General features: G+C 28.5%; 1 protein-coding gene and 1 long non-coding RNA gene across 8 annotated transcripts in view; one reads left to right on the top strand and one right to left on the bottom strand.

Moving 5' to 3' along the window:
* The window catches only part of bun (TSC22 domain family member bunched), a 735,547-nt gene that overhangs the window by 14,552 nt on the left and 704,142 nt on the right, over positions 1-16,853 (bottom strand). The window lies entirely within an intron of this gene.
* LOC141395248 (uncharacterized) lies at positions 11,746-14,982 on the top strand. The gene is made up of 2 exons (XR_012410577.1): positions 11,746-12,254; positions 14,116-14,982. It is a non-coding gene; the product is annotated as an uncharacterized lncRNA (long non-coding RNA).

Here is a 16,853-nt window from a genome sequence, read left to right as displayed (position 1 = left end):
TTTAAATTAAGTTGATTAAAAAACTAATTACAATATTAAGAAATTAAATTAACTTTGAAGAATTAAGAGTGATTTAATTTAATTTTTAATTAATTTAATAATAATTTACAAATTAAATTAAAACATTTAATAATTCAATGTGATTTTTTAAATTAATTTCATTAATTTTTTTTTAAATAATTAAAATTTTTAAAAATTTTATTAACTTAATTTAATTCAATTTTTAAATTTAATGTATTTTTTTAATTTAAATTTAAATTAATTTAATTTTTAATTATTGTAATTTTTTAAAAAGTCAATTTAATTTTTAAACAATTTTTTTAAGTAATTTAATTGTTAATTTAAAAATTAAATTAAAGCAAACAAAAATTTTAATACATTTTAAAATTTCATTTTTAACCCTAAATTTAAAAAATTAATTATTTAATTATTTTAATTGAGTTGATTAAGAAAACTAATTACCAATTAAATTAATTTAAAAAGTTACACTATTAAGAAATTAAATTAACTTTGAAGAATTAAGATTGATTTAATTTTATTTTTAATTAATTTAATAATAATTTTACAAATTAAATTGAAACATTTAATAAATTAATGTAATTTTGTAAATTAATTTAATTAAAAAAATGAACTAAAGCGTTTAATAAAATATATTTTTTTACATTTAATTTTTTAAATTTTATTTTATTAAATTAATTTTTAAATTTAATGCGGTTTTAAATTTAGCGTAATTTTTTTAAAATTATATTTAAATTAATTTAATTTTTTAATTATTGTAATTTTTTAAAATGTCAATTTAATTTTTTAAACAATTTATTTTTTAAATTAATTTATGTTTTAATTTAAAAATTAAATAAAATTATAAAACAACTCTAGCAAGAGTTGGGGACCTGATTGCAATCCCTAGTGTCGTAATGTGGGTGCCATTACGAAATTAATACAATAAACAATAATCCGAAAATTATTTTAACCCTGATGAAGTCGGAAAATGCTGACGAAACGTTGAAAGAAAAATTTATATCAATCTATTATAAAAATGGTGACAAATAAGCCAAAAATCGAATAAATTATATATAATCAGAGAAGTCTGATTGTGACACTTCATGTTTAGCAACATGGTGCGGCAGATTGAATGCTCCTTGCAACATGGCTTTCTATTAGAATCCGAATCCAGCATACTACTCAGAGTGTCATCGTAAACTCCACGATTTGTGTAAAAGTTTTTTAAGTTGTCGTATCATCGATATAATTATTCGAATAGTTTCAAATACTGCTTCAGTTGCCAAACCTAATTTTTAGCAACATGTTGCTGCTGATCTAATGATTTTTGCCAAACACGCCTCACCCTTTTTTTCAGCATTAACCTCGAAAATATATTACATGTTCAGCAATTTTGTTAATTATTCAATACTAGATAATACAGAATTCTCACATTACAATGGTGCTATTATGGCGGGAAGGACAAATTAATTGCCTCTGTCCCTTTTTCACTTTGTAGGGCGGCTTATGCAAAGAATATTTTGCATTTAATACGCAACAAATGCTATTGGCTAATACATTTAAGGTCAGGTCTTGAATTCTCATTTGCATTGTTGTGGTTGGTGGTGGCAAAATTTTATAATAAGTGATGCATGGTTCTAGAAAATACTTTCCGTTTCAATGAAAAACAGAAAGAGAGAGGGTGGCAAGGAAAAAAATAAAAGGGGAAAAATTCAATGTCATTGCAATGTTCACTTGTCAATACCACCAGCTGAACACATTGAAAAGATTATAAAAAATTAAAAAATATATACGACTAAAACTAAACAACAATTGTTAATTAATATGCATGCATTAGTTTATGGCATTAACATTTGTTGTTAGCTGCAATTTTATTTTGCTGTTTTCTTGTTTTGGCGAGAGAGAAATTTTAATATAAAACGGCATGAAAATTGCATTTGCAATCAATGTGTTGTAGTACACAATTTCCACATTTTTTCTATGTCTATTATTTTTTTCGCACGTTTTATGGGTTTTTGCTTTAGTTTTTGTGCATTGGCATTTCACATGAATTACCAAGAATTATTTAATAATTAAAGTCCACTTGCTTTGTGGGTTGGTTTTTTTTTCATGAAAACCCTCATGTGAGTTTTTCCAATTTCTTTCGTATTGTGAAATGCTTTGCTCAGCCATTATGGCCATTTCCCAGTATCGCAACAATAAATATTATATAAAAACTCGGGTGTTTTTTGTTGCTGTGTTTTGCTATGATGGCTAAATAGCACACAAATAATGCCATCAACATGACACGCAATATTTTTCCACCATTCACACTCACTCTCATGTACTATTTTCACGGAGTGTTTTTTTTTTGTAGTTTGGTATTAAAATTTCGTTTAGCCGAGTTTTGGAATTGAATGAATCACCAAAATCAAATAACAGGCAGGCAGGCAGGAGGTAGGCATTAAATTTCAGCACATACTACGTTCACATGGTAGGGTTATTTATGTGCTCAGAAATACTTTTCCCGCAAACAAATTTGCCAAAGGCATAAAAAGACTTGAGATTCATATTGAATGAGATTTCAATTTAAAGGCTTGTGAAGTTTTGTGGGGTTTTTGAGTTATTTTTCCATTTCTATTGCCAATCAATACCAAAAATCCATCATCATCATCATAATAACTTTAACAAAAATCCATGTATACCCTTAATAACATATTTCTTTGGTGTTTTGTTGCCAAGCGCCAAATGACACTAACACCGTATAAAAAAAATATTTGTTAAGTTGTTGAGTTTTCCACCCCACGACCTACCTACCTACGTTTCATAGTTGCTGAGTCATGTTGGGTCATTTATTTTTACGTCTATTTTTTGTATTTTGTTTTGTTATTGTGTTAGCAAAAAAATGAAATCATGGTTAAGAAAAGAATTTCTATAACCTTTAGCTGACAGAGTTATGGAGGAGGCAAAAAGAAAAGAAAACAAAACTTTGATGTGTTATATCAAGAAAATGGAGAAATTTTCTTGGAAAAAATAATAAAAACTTATAAAAGCTAAAGAAAAGGGTTAGAGGGGGAATTGTAGGTGGTTTTTGTATTACAGAAGAAAAAATTTGCTTGCCGACGAAAAACATAATATCACTTTAAACAGGGCCACTAGGAGAACCTTCACAGAAAAACAAATCCGGCGACAAAAAAAATTGTCATATTGACGAAATTCGATAAAATTATTTGATCACAAAGTAAAAATACAACTGATAAAATATTTCACATATTGACTAAAACATTTATCGATTTTTTATAAAAATTTTTTCATCAAAATTTTTTTTTCAAGCACAATGTGGAATATTTTGATAAATATTTTTGTCAATATGTGAAATATTTTATCAGTTGTATTATTACTTTGTGATCAAATAATTTTATCGAATTTTGTCAATATGACAATTTTTTTGTCGCCGGAAAATCGATAAATTTTTTATTGAATCTTTAAATTTTTTATCAAATGGCTTAAATTTTTTTCTATGTTCGGTAAAAATGTCTAAAGGATCTTCAAACAGACCCTTAACCTTGGGTGGTACCCCAAGGATTAGACCGATAGGGCCCTTCCAATTTCATATTAGTCCATATTTACATTAGGCAATTTTCCTTGCGCCAGTTGACAGTTTGTTGGTGAGAGATGGTGTTGAGAGGCAAAGGTTTAGCATTTGCCTCAACTCTCTCACCATCAAACTGACAATTGCCGCAAGGAAAATTGCCTAATGTAAATATGGACTAATATGAAATTGGAAGGGCCCTATCGGTCTAATCCTTGGGATACCACCCAAGGCAACACGATTATCGCCTTTAGCCACTTCATATTGCCTTGTTATTTTCTTTTTATTATAAAGAGCATTTTGAAAATTTTATGATTTATATCTAATGTCTGGCAAAAAATATTTAATGATGGGATGGAATAATAAAAAAAAAAAATATGTTGCACATCACATCGCAACATGTATATATTGCATAGCAATATGATGCTAAGATTTTTCGCAACATGCCAGTAAAACCCTTTAAAATAAAAAAAAACCAATTAGTGAAAAGAAATTTAAAACATTTTTTCTAATTATTGCCACCAATTTGAAAATCTCTTAATAAATCACAAAAAAAAATATGATTTATATTTAACAAAACGTGCTATATATTAACTTTGTTTCTTTCTTACCCCACAATTCAGGGCAGTTATTTTCGGTTTTTGGGCATTACCAAAAATGGTCGAAATAAATTAACATGTCATCAATTAATACAAAAAAAGAGAAAAAACCACAAAAATATATACGTAAGTATATTTATGTACACAAAGGTATGCACCATATTATACGTATATATAACGTCATCAGTTTTATTGTTTTTGTTTTTTTGTTGCGAACATTTGGACTTATAATTATGACCATTTTTAGTGGTTATCAGCTCGATTTATATATTTTTGGTTGATGATGTATAAATTATTATGAGTTTTGTTTTTTATTTCTGACTGTTATTATTGTTTTTTTGTCTCGCTTTAAACAAAAACAAAAATTAATGTTTTTTATTTTTGTTGCTTATTTTAAGGTTTTCAAGTTTTTTTTTTTTTTGTTGAAAACAGATTTTGATTTAGCAGTTTGTTTTTTCTTGTTCATTACCAGTTATAGCCAGTTTTTAGTGGTTTTTGTTAGCCTTAACAGTATGGTTGTTTTTGTTGTTGTTGCTGCTATTTTTTTGCCTTCATTATGGCCATAGTGATAATTTTGTGTTTACACTTTTTTTTGCAAATTGAAAAGAAAGAAACAATAAATAAAAAGAAGGTGTGTTAACTTGTGGTTGGTGCCAATATTTGGTTGTTGTTCAAATTGGCCAAAAAAGGTGAAAAAAAAAAAACAAATTAAAGACATATTGTTAATTTAGTTTATATAAGTTGTTTTTGTGTACAAGGCAGCAGTCCAAAGGCTACTATATATATTTTTTATTGATTTTGTTTATTAACAATTCAATAGAGATTCAGACCAATAGACACCCCACCACCACCACACACACAGACCACGTTTGTTTGGTTTGTCTCGTCATCATCCGGCGGCTTGTGTGTTAGATGGCCAAAAAAATATATATTTGAAAACACAACAAATGGAAGTCAATCAAAAAAATTCGTCACGTTTTGGTTTCAATCTAACCAAAAAAATATTTAAATACAAATAATAATGGAGAGGTGGAAGGAAATATGGATTAACATATGTATGTCTATTTTCCTGTGCTGTGCCATAGCCTTCCAAGGGATTTTTTTTTTAAATCTATGTTTTTACAGAAAGTTTTATGATTGGTTGGAAAAACATGTTTCTTTATTTTTTGGAAGTTGGCCAATATTTTAGTTTTATTTTTAAATTTAGCCACGGAAGAAATTGTCATCGATTGAACGAACACTTGTTTTGTTTGGTTTTATGGCCCTCCCAAAAAAAAAAAAAAAAAAAAAAAAAAACATTAAAAGTTTGCGGTTCCCAAAAGTTGTTATTTGCCTAATGTTCTGTCAATCTAATTTGAAAAGCGGGTGGGTAAAATTTGCAATATTTGCGTCATGTGGTTGGTCTCTCTCACTGTCGCTTAGAAACAAAATGTCACGATGATTAATACCAATATGCGGCAAAAATTTAGAGAAAAAAATCATAAAAAAATTATTTGCATAAACTGTGTGGGATTATACATAGGTTTAAAAGTTTTGAAAAATAGGCCTAGGTAACAGAACAAAAAAAAAAAAAAAAAAACAAAAACAAAAAATAATAAAAATAAAAAAATAATAATAAAAAAAAAATTAAAATAAAAAAATGGCAATAATTTCCTTAATCCAAACTGAAATGTATCAAGGCAGGGATTTTTGAAGGATTTACAAAGGCTTTTTGTTTTCCATACCCCAAAATTTTTTTATATCAACATTGTAATTATCAAGGTTTTGTTTAGCAACATATTGTCTATGATTTTTTCGCAAAATATTTATAGTTTCAAATTGAATGACATGCTTTTTTTTTTAATTGTGAAGAATCTACAAATTATTCTACAGGTATTTAAACTGAACATATTTTTGAGGTTATGCTCTAAACGGAAGGCATGTTGCTGAAACCTTTTGAAATATGTTTTTAAAAAAAAAAAGTTGCCAATGATTGTAGCAACATCTTGCTAAAATAAAAAAATATAAATAAAATAAAAAATTGGAATAATTTCCTTAATCCAACTAGAAATGTATCAGGCAGGGATTTTTGAAGGAATTTCAGAGGCCTTTTGTTTTCCATATCCCAAAAATCTTTTATAACAACGTTGTAATTATCAAGGTTTTGTTTAGCAACATATTGCCAATGATTTTTTCGCAAAATAACAGGTATTTAAACTGAACATATTTTTGAGGTTATGCTCTAAACAGAAGGAATGTTGCCGAGACCATTTGAAATATGTTTCTTAAAAAAAGTTGCCAATGTTTGTAGCAACATCTTGCTAATGTAAACTTATTTTGCACAATTTTAGACAGGGCTTTTTAATTTTAAGTCTTTCATGATTGTTAAAGTTCTATATTGAACCGAATACCTATTGGAACCGAATATCTTCTTTAGAAACTACTCCAATAAAAATAAGTTCTTATGAATTGAATACCCCAAAGAAACTGAACTCAAAGCACAATAACAAAAACAATTTGGCGTCGATCAACATGTTGCTAAACGTGTTCTTTGCAACACTACTTTCACCTTCAGCGCACTGTGGTTCCGCCCGTGGACAAAAATCGATAAATTGATGGCGACAAATTTGATTGCGATTGAAATAAATATTCTCTAAATATATAAAATTTTTAACATCCAGCATTATTTTTGTAAATTTACAGCGGTTATATGCCAAGTTAAGTCGAAGATGTTGTGATTTGTATGTGAGGCCTTAAAAACGAAAAATACATCCGCAAAGCATTCGTAGGTTTTGAGTAAAATTATAAAAAATTGGAGAGGTGAATGTGAAATTTTCAAAATGAAACTTATAGGTGATGGCATTGACGATGTTTTAACGAAAAAAAAAACAAATTCATAATTCGTTTTCTAAACTCATTAAAAATTATTTCTTTATAAATGACTTTAATTTATGTTGAGTTTTACTAATGTTGTAAGCATTTGTGAGTCTCGAAAATTTGTCTAAAATGCAGGGGATAGTCTCCAGTTTACGATTAAAAAAAGTCCAGCTGCCACTATCTGCCACCCGCTAAGTTATTCCTCTTATACCATGCCTGTAAAATCGTCAAAATTCCGAAAATCGGGAGGTACGTTTATATGGGAGCTATACTTAAACATGGGCCTATACTGAAAATATTTTGCAAGGAAATATTTTACTCACTCAGAACTCAAAATGAAAAATTACAGCCAAATCGTTTGGAAATGGTGGGTAAAATCGTCAAAATTTCGAAAATCGGAAGGTACGTTTATATGGCTATACATAGGCTATACCTAAACATAGGCCGATATCCATCATTTTTTTGCATGGAGGTATTTAGTTCACTGAGAACTCAAAATGCCAAATTACAGCCAAATCAGTTGGAAAATTTCGCTAAAATTGTTAAAATACCGAAAATTTGAGGGTACATTTATATGGGGGCGTGGACCTATATTGAATATTTTTTGCAAGGTGGTTTTTTTTTCTATCTTATTGGCTTGTTATAAACCAACGTTTAAAATTTGGAGGCGGTAGCCATATTGTGATTTTGTAAACATGTAAATGTACTGTACATAACCTCGAACTGTGTTGCTACACTAACTTGAAAATGTACTGTACATAACATCGAACTGAGTTCTTCATATTATTAAGACATCTATCTCCAATAATATTTTGTTTTTAATTGGGAGTTTGACAAGGTGTTGCTACACTAGATTAAAACATGTAAATGTACTGTACATAACCTCGAACTGTGTTGCTACACTAGCTCGAAAATGTACTATACATAACCTCGAACTGAGTTCTTCATATTATTAAGACATCTATCTCCAATAATATTTTGTTTTTAATTGGGGACTAAATTATTTTACATAATCCTAAAAATTATATGACTATATACGGGTATTATACCCTAAAAGATATAACTAAATACTCATTTTATAATGCTAGGAGTTTAGCAACATGTTGATTTACTACTTGGCAACATGTCTCAACTCCGGACAAAACATCACTAAGGAATTTTTAGTAAATTGGAACTGAAATTTTTTTTTATCAGGAAATTCATTGTTGATTAAATTAATACTTTAAAATTCGAAATATCAAATATCACATTAATATCAAATGTAAGGTCCAATAGAAAGTTTAAAAATGGCTTAAGATTCTTCAGATTTTTTTAAATAGTTTTTTATATTTATTTTCATTCCAAAAAAGTATCAACAATAACTAATGATTAATATAAAAAATAATAAAAAGTGAAATTTTTGGAATTTTCTAGACTTTAGTTAAAATTCACCAAATACTGTTATTTGTTTTGTTTTCTAGTTGAAGATATCAATTTCGATTTTCAAAACTGGTTTTCACAAAATTTTTTTCTAGAACATGAAAATGAGAAAAAATGATAAAATCAAGGTTGACCTATCTACGTGACAAAAAACACTAAACACATTACCCTCTTCCCCTCTCGTGTGTGTCTGTGTTTTTTTGAGACCTCAGCATGTGGTCAAATTAGTAGACATGATTTCTTGTTATCGTCATCACAATGACATCTTTCTAGATCAAACACTTGAGAGATTAGGGTGTCAAGTGAAGTAATTTTTTTGGGACATATTGGAAACATATTATGTCAAGTGGTACTTGACAAAAAAAAAAAAAAAAAAAAAAAAAAAAAAATGCCAGGCAATATTTTGATACTTGAGAAAAAGGACACTAAGGGTCAATATTGTCTTTTATAGAAAAAAAAAAAAACATTTTTAGTTTAGAATGGCTCGAGGCCATGTAATAATAAAAAAAAACAATATTTTATATGTTTTTGTTTGCGAAGATAATTTTTAATGATTTTTATTAATTTTCTCGTTTAGAGTTAAGCTTGATGATCGGCATTTTTTTTCCTAGTGATAAAGGAAAAACTAAAAGTTCTAGGACGGAGAAGCCATTCAACAGTCGATACGTCTGAAGAGCTGTTTAACCAACAGCGAAAGCAGGTAACGTAATTTGGTGACTGTATGGGTTCGAGTTCTTGGCTTTCCTTTTTCACTTGCAAAAAATTTCCGATCATCAAGAGAAAATTAATATTTTATTTGTTTATTTATTTTCTACTTTTATTTCATATTTTGCATTTAATTACCAACAATATGTGAAATAAAAATGTTTTCTTGACCATTTAAGGAATGTTGTAGAAGTCTTGTGATTCACTTAATAAAAATTTGTATTTATGTATGTATGTATTTTATTTCAATTATATATTTAATTAAAATGTTGCAAAAATCTGCCTTAAAGTTCAATCAACTTGAAAGGCGGCAAATGATCTTCTCATTATCCCATAACAAGGCCAATCACATAGGTATTTACTTATAAAAAATATATAATTTTTTTTATTACTTATATACATTCCTCATAGGCACGTGCATAAGAAAAATTATGAAAATTTGTTCAGAAATGTTTTTGTCTTGTTTGTTATTAATTTTCATTATTGATCTCCTCTGGTTGGAATTTTTTCATTTTCATGTTTCATGATCTCTTTGCGGACAATTTTCTTTGAAAGCTATCATTTTGTATGCATATCATTATGGGAGAAAAAGAAAGAGTTCTTTGTTCTATGCCTTATGAAAGGCGGTGACGGCAAAAGGCTACTAACCCCCATAATTGTACAAAAGAACTTGAAAGAAATGAGAAATTTTCCATATCTTTGAATGAGTTGTTTTCGTTTAATTTTTTTTTTCTCTCCTTACAATAAAAATACATTATTTCTGGTGAGAAATCATTACATTAAAAATAACATGATAAACGTTTTTATTTAAATTCTGGAATCGTATAGATATTTTATAAAAAAACTCCAAGTATGTTTTTTTATGGGAAATAAAATGCAAACCAAAACATGAAGACACTCACTTTTCCGATATATTCCCATATTTTATGATAGCAGTAATTGCGAAATAGGTTCTATAATGGTGGGATTTAATCCATTATGGTAGAAAAGTCTCAATCGAGCAAATCAGAAGATTCACTTCCAAATAATTACTTAATTATTTTTTAAATTATTTGTGGCCTGTTTCTCTAAGACGATTCGAAATCAAATTTATTTGAATTGCTACCAAACTCCAGTTGTTGAAGAAATTGTTTGACTGATTGGTTGAAATCAAAGAGGAATCAAATATTTTTTCAAAAGACAAAAGTTTGGTAGTAGTTCGAACGAAATTGAATTCGAATCTTCTTCACGCAGAGAAGAGATATTGTAGGAGCAATCATACTCTAAGAACAAAATAGTATATTGTAAAAATCTGAAAATATGTATTGTTGTTTCAACCATATATTTTGTGTCAGACACCATAATGACACAAAATATAGTGTTGTACCAAAAATATATATTTTCAGATTTTTATAATACACTATTTTGTTCTTAGAATATGATTGCTCCTACAATATTTCTTCTCTGCGTGTTTGCGAAACAACAGGCCATTATTCCTTACGAATTTTTATGCCAAGTAATGAAATTGTAATTTTTCAAAATTTGTTGTTTATTTTTCTTATGATAACAAGGGAAAAAAGTTAAAAGACTTTCGAGAAATTTGATTTTCTTCGAGAAATTAAAATTTTTATTAATTTATCTGAATGCAATTTATCTTTCATGCATATCATTTTCGTTCTAATTTAAATTGATTTTTTCAAATGTTTGTTTTTTACAAATATCTATTTTTAGATATTCACAAAATAATCATAAAGCCATTAATCACATAATTTTTCTGATATTGTGAAAATAATACGTATCCAATTTCAATTTGCAATATGATAAGGAGCAGGTAATGAAAGAAAAACAAACAAAAACAAAGATATCCAGACATTGTGATAATATTATCACCTCATTATGTGTAGATAAGATATTGGAATTTTCTTGCGGTGAAGGCCAGAATATCATTGCTATTATATGATTTAAAGAAAAATGTATTATTGAATATTTTTTACAGAATCTCATGAAAAATCTGTATGCAATAAATAATGAATATAAATTCTGCTTTTGCTTTGAGGTGGATCATCTGGTGATCAGAACTATGGTATTTGTTTTTAAGGGTTTGGATACAAAGTTCAGGAGGGTATGCGAGATTTCCCAAGGAACAGAAGAAATATTCCATGTACACATTTTTCAAACTTGTTTGAAAGAAGTAGCATATCTTATATAATCAGCGTACAAGAGAAGAGTTTGAGGTTATGTTCTTAAAATTTTGTATAAGAATCACAAGGTTCAATATTATTAATATCTTGTATTTTTAAAACACATCCCTATTGTTCAAATTGCACAGTACTATTGAATGATTAGCCTGAAGCAAGTTCTCAAAATTTTGTTTATGCGAGATTCCCCAAGGAGCAGAAATACTCCATGTTCAAAATTTTCAAACTTGTCTGAAAGAGGTAGCATATCTTATAATCAACGCCCAAGAAAAGAGTTTGAGGTTAAGTAATTAACATTTTGTTCGATATTATTAATAGCTTATATTGTTAAAACAAATCCCTAAAACCGTTTAAAATTATGAAGCCATCTATTGTTCAAATTGTACAGTACTATTGAATGATTGTTTAGGGAATACAAGGTTGAATTTTTTTTTATTCTTTTCCTTTTTTATTTTAACAACTCTCAAAATTTTCAGAAAATTACTAACATATTTTCTTAATTATGAACTCATCTTTATTTCAAATTAAGCAGTAATCAGTTGGACTGTTAGCCTTTCTGTTCATCAACGTTCAAGGCAAGGGCTTGAGGCTAAGTTCTTAACATTTTTGTAAAAAAATCACCAAATTCGATATTTTTAATATTTTAATATACATATATAAAAAAATACAATGACCAAAAAATTTTTCAGAAATCTTTAAAATCGTTTTATAACTATAAAGCCATCTATATTTCAAATTGTACAGTACTATTGGGCAATTAATTTGAGAAAGACAAATTTATTAGCATACTTTGTGGCGGAATAAACATTATAGAGGTATATACTAGAAATTAGTTATATTTTTTCTTGCTGAAAGGATTAAGTCAGGAAGTAATAAACCTACTTACAAGGTATGTTCATTCAAGGGTCCGATAAATAAGATATTATTGTTTCTTGATAAAAAAGATGTGTTATGGACACTTAGCCCTATTATAAACAACAATAGCACATTCATATTCTGACTATATGTATAAAAACATTAGGTAGTGGATGACTCACTGTCGGTAACGGGTCGGATCATTTGTTGGGGTGAAATCTGTTTGCTTTTTCTTTTTCATTTGCAAAAATATCTTTGATCAACATGATGGAGAAATGAATTATAAAATAACCTCAGTGAAAGCCATGAGGAATACAAACAATTGTTTTGATTGCTTGATATAAGGTAGAATGTTGGGAATCCTATCCTGCTTCAAAAGTGGAAAAAGAAATGATTCTCGTATTATTTGATATTACTATAGTGCCCCGCACAAACATTTTAAAATCCTTTATTTGATTAAAAAGTGTTTTGCTGCTACACATCTCTCAGGACAAAACTATAAAAATGTATAGAGGAGGTCAAAAACCATCAGTAAAACAACTGAAGCTAGGTTCCTGAAATTGTGTATGAGACTCATTTTTGATTCGTTGACTCGAGATTGGGCAATATTTTTTAGAAAACCATTTTAAAGTTGTGAAAACGCCGAAAAAATGCTTTCAATTTGTATTAATTTATAATGCCATCTATATTTCAAAATACTGTGTATTATTGAATTAATATTCTGAGAACGAAATATTATTGAGCCTATTTTATGGCAGATTAAATGTTATGCTATTAGGTTATAGCAAGTAAAAATTACAAAAAGGCCCATTAATATTGTATAAATGCCATTTGTATTCTAAAAAATTCTCAATTATTGACTGAATATTTAGCATATTTTATGGCGGAATAAATATTGTACTTCATATTGCAGAAGAAATGAAATAAGAAGTGCAGACATATTAGTGGCAAAAAAGACATCCGTATGGCACAAATGAGACGGCTAAGGGCCATCTGTATTTCAAATTTTAGATTATTGAATATGAACTATAGGAAATCCAAAGCATAGGCATATTTTATGCCATTGGGCCTTCGAAATGATGTCGAGATGTATTTTTGACTTCTTCCGTAAAAAATTAAAACACCATAAAAGCGTATTTTAGATTTTTTTCTGCTAAAGATCTCAAATGGACTTTCTTAGAATTTCAAGGTACGGCTCATCAAAGAGGGCCATCTATATTTAAAAATATACATTATTTGTGAAGTGAAATTGCTTAGCATATATTATGGCGAAATAGGTAGGCCGAATCTGCTTTGTATATTTTTCTCGGAAAAGTTAAAATATTTGCCATTGTACATCACGAGAAAATTTCTACAAGTATTTCTGGTTATGACGATATTTTGTCTGCTACAAATATCAAATCCCATTTATTAGAAACCATTTTTTTATTCCAGCAGATATTAGTGGTAAAAATAGACTTCCGTATGGCACAAATGAGACGGTTAAGGGCCATCTATATTTCAAATTTTAAATTATTGAATAGGAACTATAGGAAATTCAAAGCATAGGCATATTTTATGCCATTGGGCATTCGAAATGATGTCGAGATGTATTTTTCTGCAAAATATTTCAAATGAAGTTTTATTAAAATTTTACGGCTTTTCAAAGAGGACCATCTATATTTCAAAATATTCATTATTCGTGAAGTGAAGTCAAATTGCTTAGCGTATATTATGGCGAAATAGGTAGGCCGAATCTGCTTTGTATATTTTTCTCGGAAAAGCAAAAATATTTACCATTGGACATCCCGAGATAAAGTCTACATTTATTGCTGGTTATGACGATACTTCTGAATTTAAGATATTTTGTCGGCTAAAAATCTCAAATGAAAATAGTTTTGATTCATTTATTACAACCCATTTTTTCATTCCAGCAGATATATTAAAAAAGAAGCAATTCTTTAAATTCAAATGCGTGTCGCAATTGTTAAATCAAGGGAAAACTATCGCCTTTTTAACACCCATTTCCACCAAAAATAGTAATTCAATATTAGCTTATCTAATTATTTATTTTACTGTGGCGCAAGTCTGCCACATGTTGGGTCTCATGACTCATTAAGAAGAACAATGAAGAAAAAATAGCACTATTGCTAAAATTAAATTATTGTATGCCAAATGATTAGCAGAGTGATAAAACGCAATTGCTGCTGCTGACACCCAACAGGGTGTATTCTTTTTTTTTGCTAAAAGACGTATTAAACGCTTTGGGGTGCTGCTAAGTGGTGATAGTAAGAAATGGAATAGACACAAAAAAAAAAACAACCTGTGGTGCCCGAAATAGATTTTCAATGATGAGACAATATTATCATTGGCAGAGCAACTAGCTGGGCAATGGCGACAGCTATACAAGAAAATAATAAGGAGGCGTCTAAATTCTTCAACTGAACTGAGTGTTCTGTTTTCGGGGTTTCTATGCACCGGCTATATTAAAAAAATATTAAAAGATAATGACAGCATGTGAGAAATCCGCCCGACCCAAGCTAAAACAAATCCTAAAACAATACACCACACAATTCGTTCGGTTGGGTATTAACGAAAAAAAAAAATCACTCTAAGCAAACAACCAAAAAACATGTATACAAATAAATGGCATCCGGCCGCCTGCCCGCCCGGCAGGTAGTTGAATATCTTTGAAGTTAGTCAAGAGACAAGAAAACAAGTGTCTTAACGCCACTGCATTCTTTCTTTTCTAAGGAATTCCTATACACATGGTGCATACTTATAAGTTTAAGTGTTTTTTTTTTGTCGAAAAAAAAAAACAACAAAAAATGGCAAAAAAATTAAGGCAATCATGTTGTTAGTCAACTCAACACACTATTTTTTCTAATTTTGTTTCAAGTACAAAATTTATAAATTAGTGCAGTTTTAGAGAACTGTATGTCACACACATATTTTTTTTGTTTTTGGAGGTTAATTTAAAACGCATTTGTCACATGTTGTTGTTGTGGGTTGTTGCTGCCTGCGGGGTATATGTGCGTGTGGGTGGCTTGATATTGAAATTTATTTTAGTATTTATGATGTAAAAAAACATTCATATTACATAGTATTTATGTTGTAAGAAACGGCGTGCACACACCTATTGTCATCACCACGCCACGCCAACCACATGCTCAGCATATGACATTAAATCAATGACTTTCAACCAACATATAAATAAATTATGATTTCGTACTTTGATGAAATATTGCCACAAGGAAAACGAAAGACACATTGTTTTTGTTTGTTTCGTTGAGAAAGAAGATTTCATTGAAAAAATATTTTTTTTTTGTTTTCGATTATTGTTTTGTGAAATGTTTTCGCAATTCAACATTGAATTGAAAAAATAAAATAGAAATTGTGATAAAATGACAACACAACATTACAATAAAATAGGTCTGTTCGATAACACAAAAGTTTGAACAAATTTGCACAAACTTTTACAAAATGCTGTTCGATAACAAACTTGTTTAATAAAAGAGAAATGAGAAGCAGTTGCAAGTACTAACAAGTACTTGCAAATACTTTTTACTTGCGAAGTTATCGAACAGACCTAATATCAAAAAGGCATTTTGCAAAACTGCGACACATATCAGTGAGAGAATATGACATTTGTTGATATGTTTGTTTATGGAGTTTATGTGTTTATAAGGGAAGAATTCGCAATAAAGTTAATATTCCGAAGATACTTATGTTTTAAACATTATTCGTTCGTTTGCTTTATAAGAAATTAATTAGAGCTTGTGGAGAAATTTTGGGAACAATGAGATTTGAAGGTAATCAATCTTAAATCTTCTTACTTCAAGTAAATTTTACTTAATCCGCTTACTTCACAAAAAGAAACATTCGACACATTCTATTCTAAATTAAATAATATATACAAACAAATATTCAAAATATATGCAAATACTAAATTCCACCTAACAAAAATCTGAATATTATATAAGAAATTACATAATGTATTTTCAAATCAAATACACTCTTTGCAAATTCGATTCAAGAGAAAAAAATATTGAAATATGAATCTAATGGCCTATTTCACTAAGGCAATTTGAATTCTAAATCGTTCGAATTACTACCAAACTCCTGTTATTGTAGAAAATTTTTTATTTGATTAAAACAAAATTGTATCAAATATTTTTCAAAATAACAGAAGAATTCGTACGAAGAAGTAATTCGTACGAATTTTAATTCGAATTGAGTAAAACCGGCAGGCCATAAGTGAATTACTTAATACAATTTTATCTAAAAAAGCCATGAAATTATGCAAAAATCGTTTACTGTTTCGAATATTTACATATGTATTTAATTTATTTATTTTTTTATTTAAATTATTTATTATATAAAAATATTTCAAATATTATTTCAATTGTTTCTAATGACGTTGTTGCAAATAATCGTTCATTCACTTCATTTCAATAATAAAAAACAAATCAGACTATAATTGATTGAAAAACTATTGAAATCAAGGTCTCGATTTCGTCGTCATTTGCACAATTGAAGTGTGGCAAAAAATGTTCAAGTAGACAGACATATTTGATTTAAAACAAATGTACAATAAAAAAAAAAAATAATTGATATTTATTGATAACAAGGAGTGAGTGAGAGAGAGGCAGGAAAAATATTGGCAAGTATGGGTATAAATATTGCAGGCTT

Source organism: Musca autumnalis, unplaced genomic scaffold (assembly GCF_047663935.1).
Source record: "Musca autumnalis isolate F117 unplaced genomic scaffold, ASM4766393v1 scaffold_2, whole genome shotgun sequence".
Classification (NCBI taxonomy): Eukaryota; Metazoa; Arthropoda; class Insecta; order Diptera; family Muscidae; genus Musca; species Musca autumnalis.
Note: the sequence above shows the minus strand (reverse complement) of the source record. Positions and strands in the feature narration are given on the sequence as shown.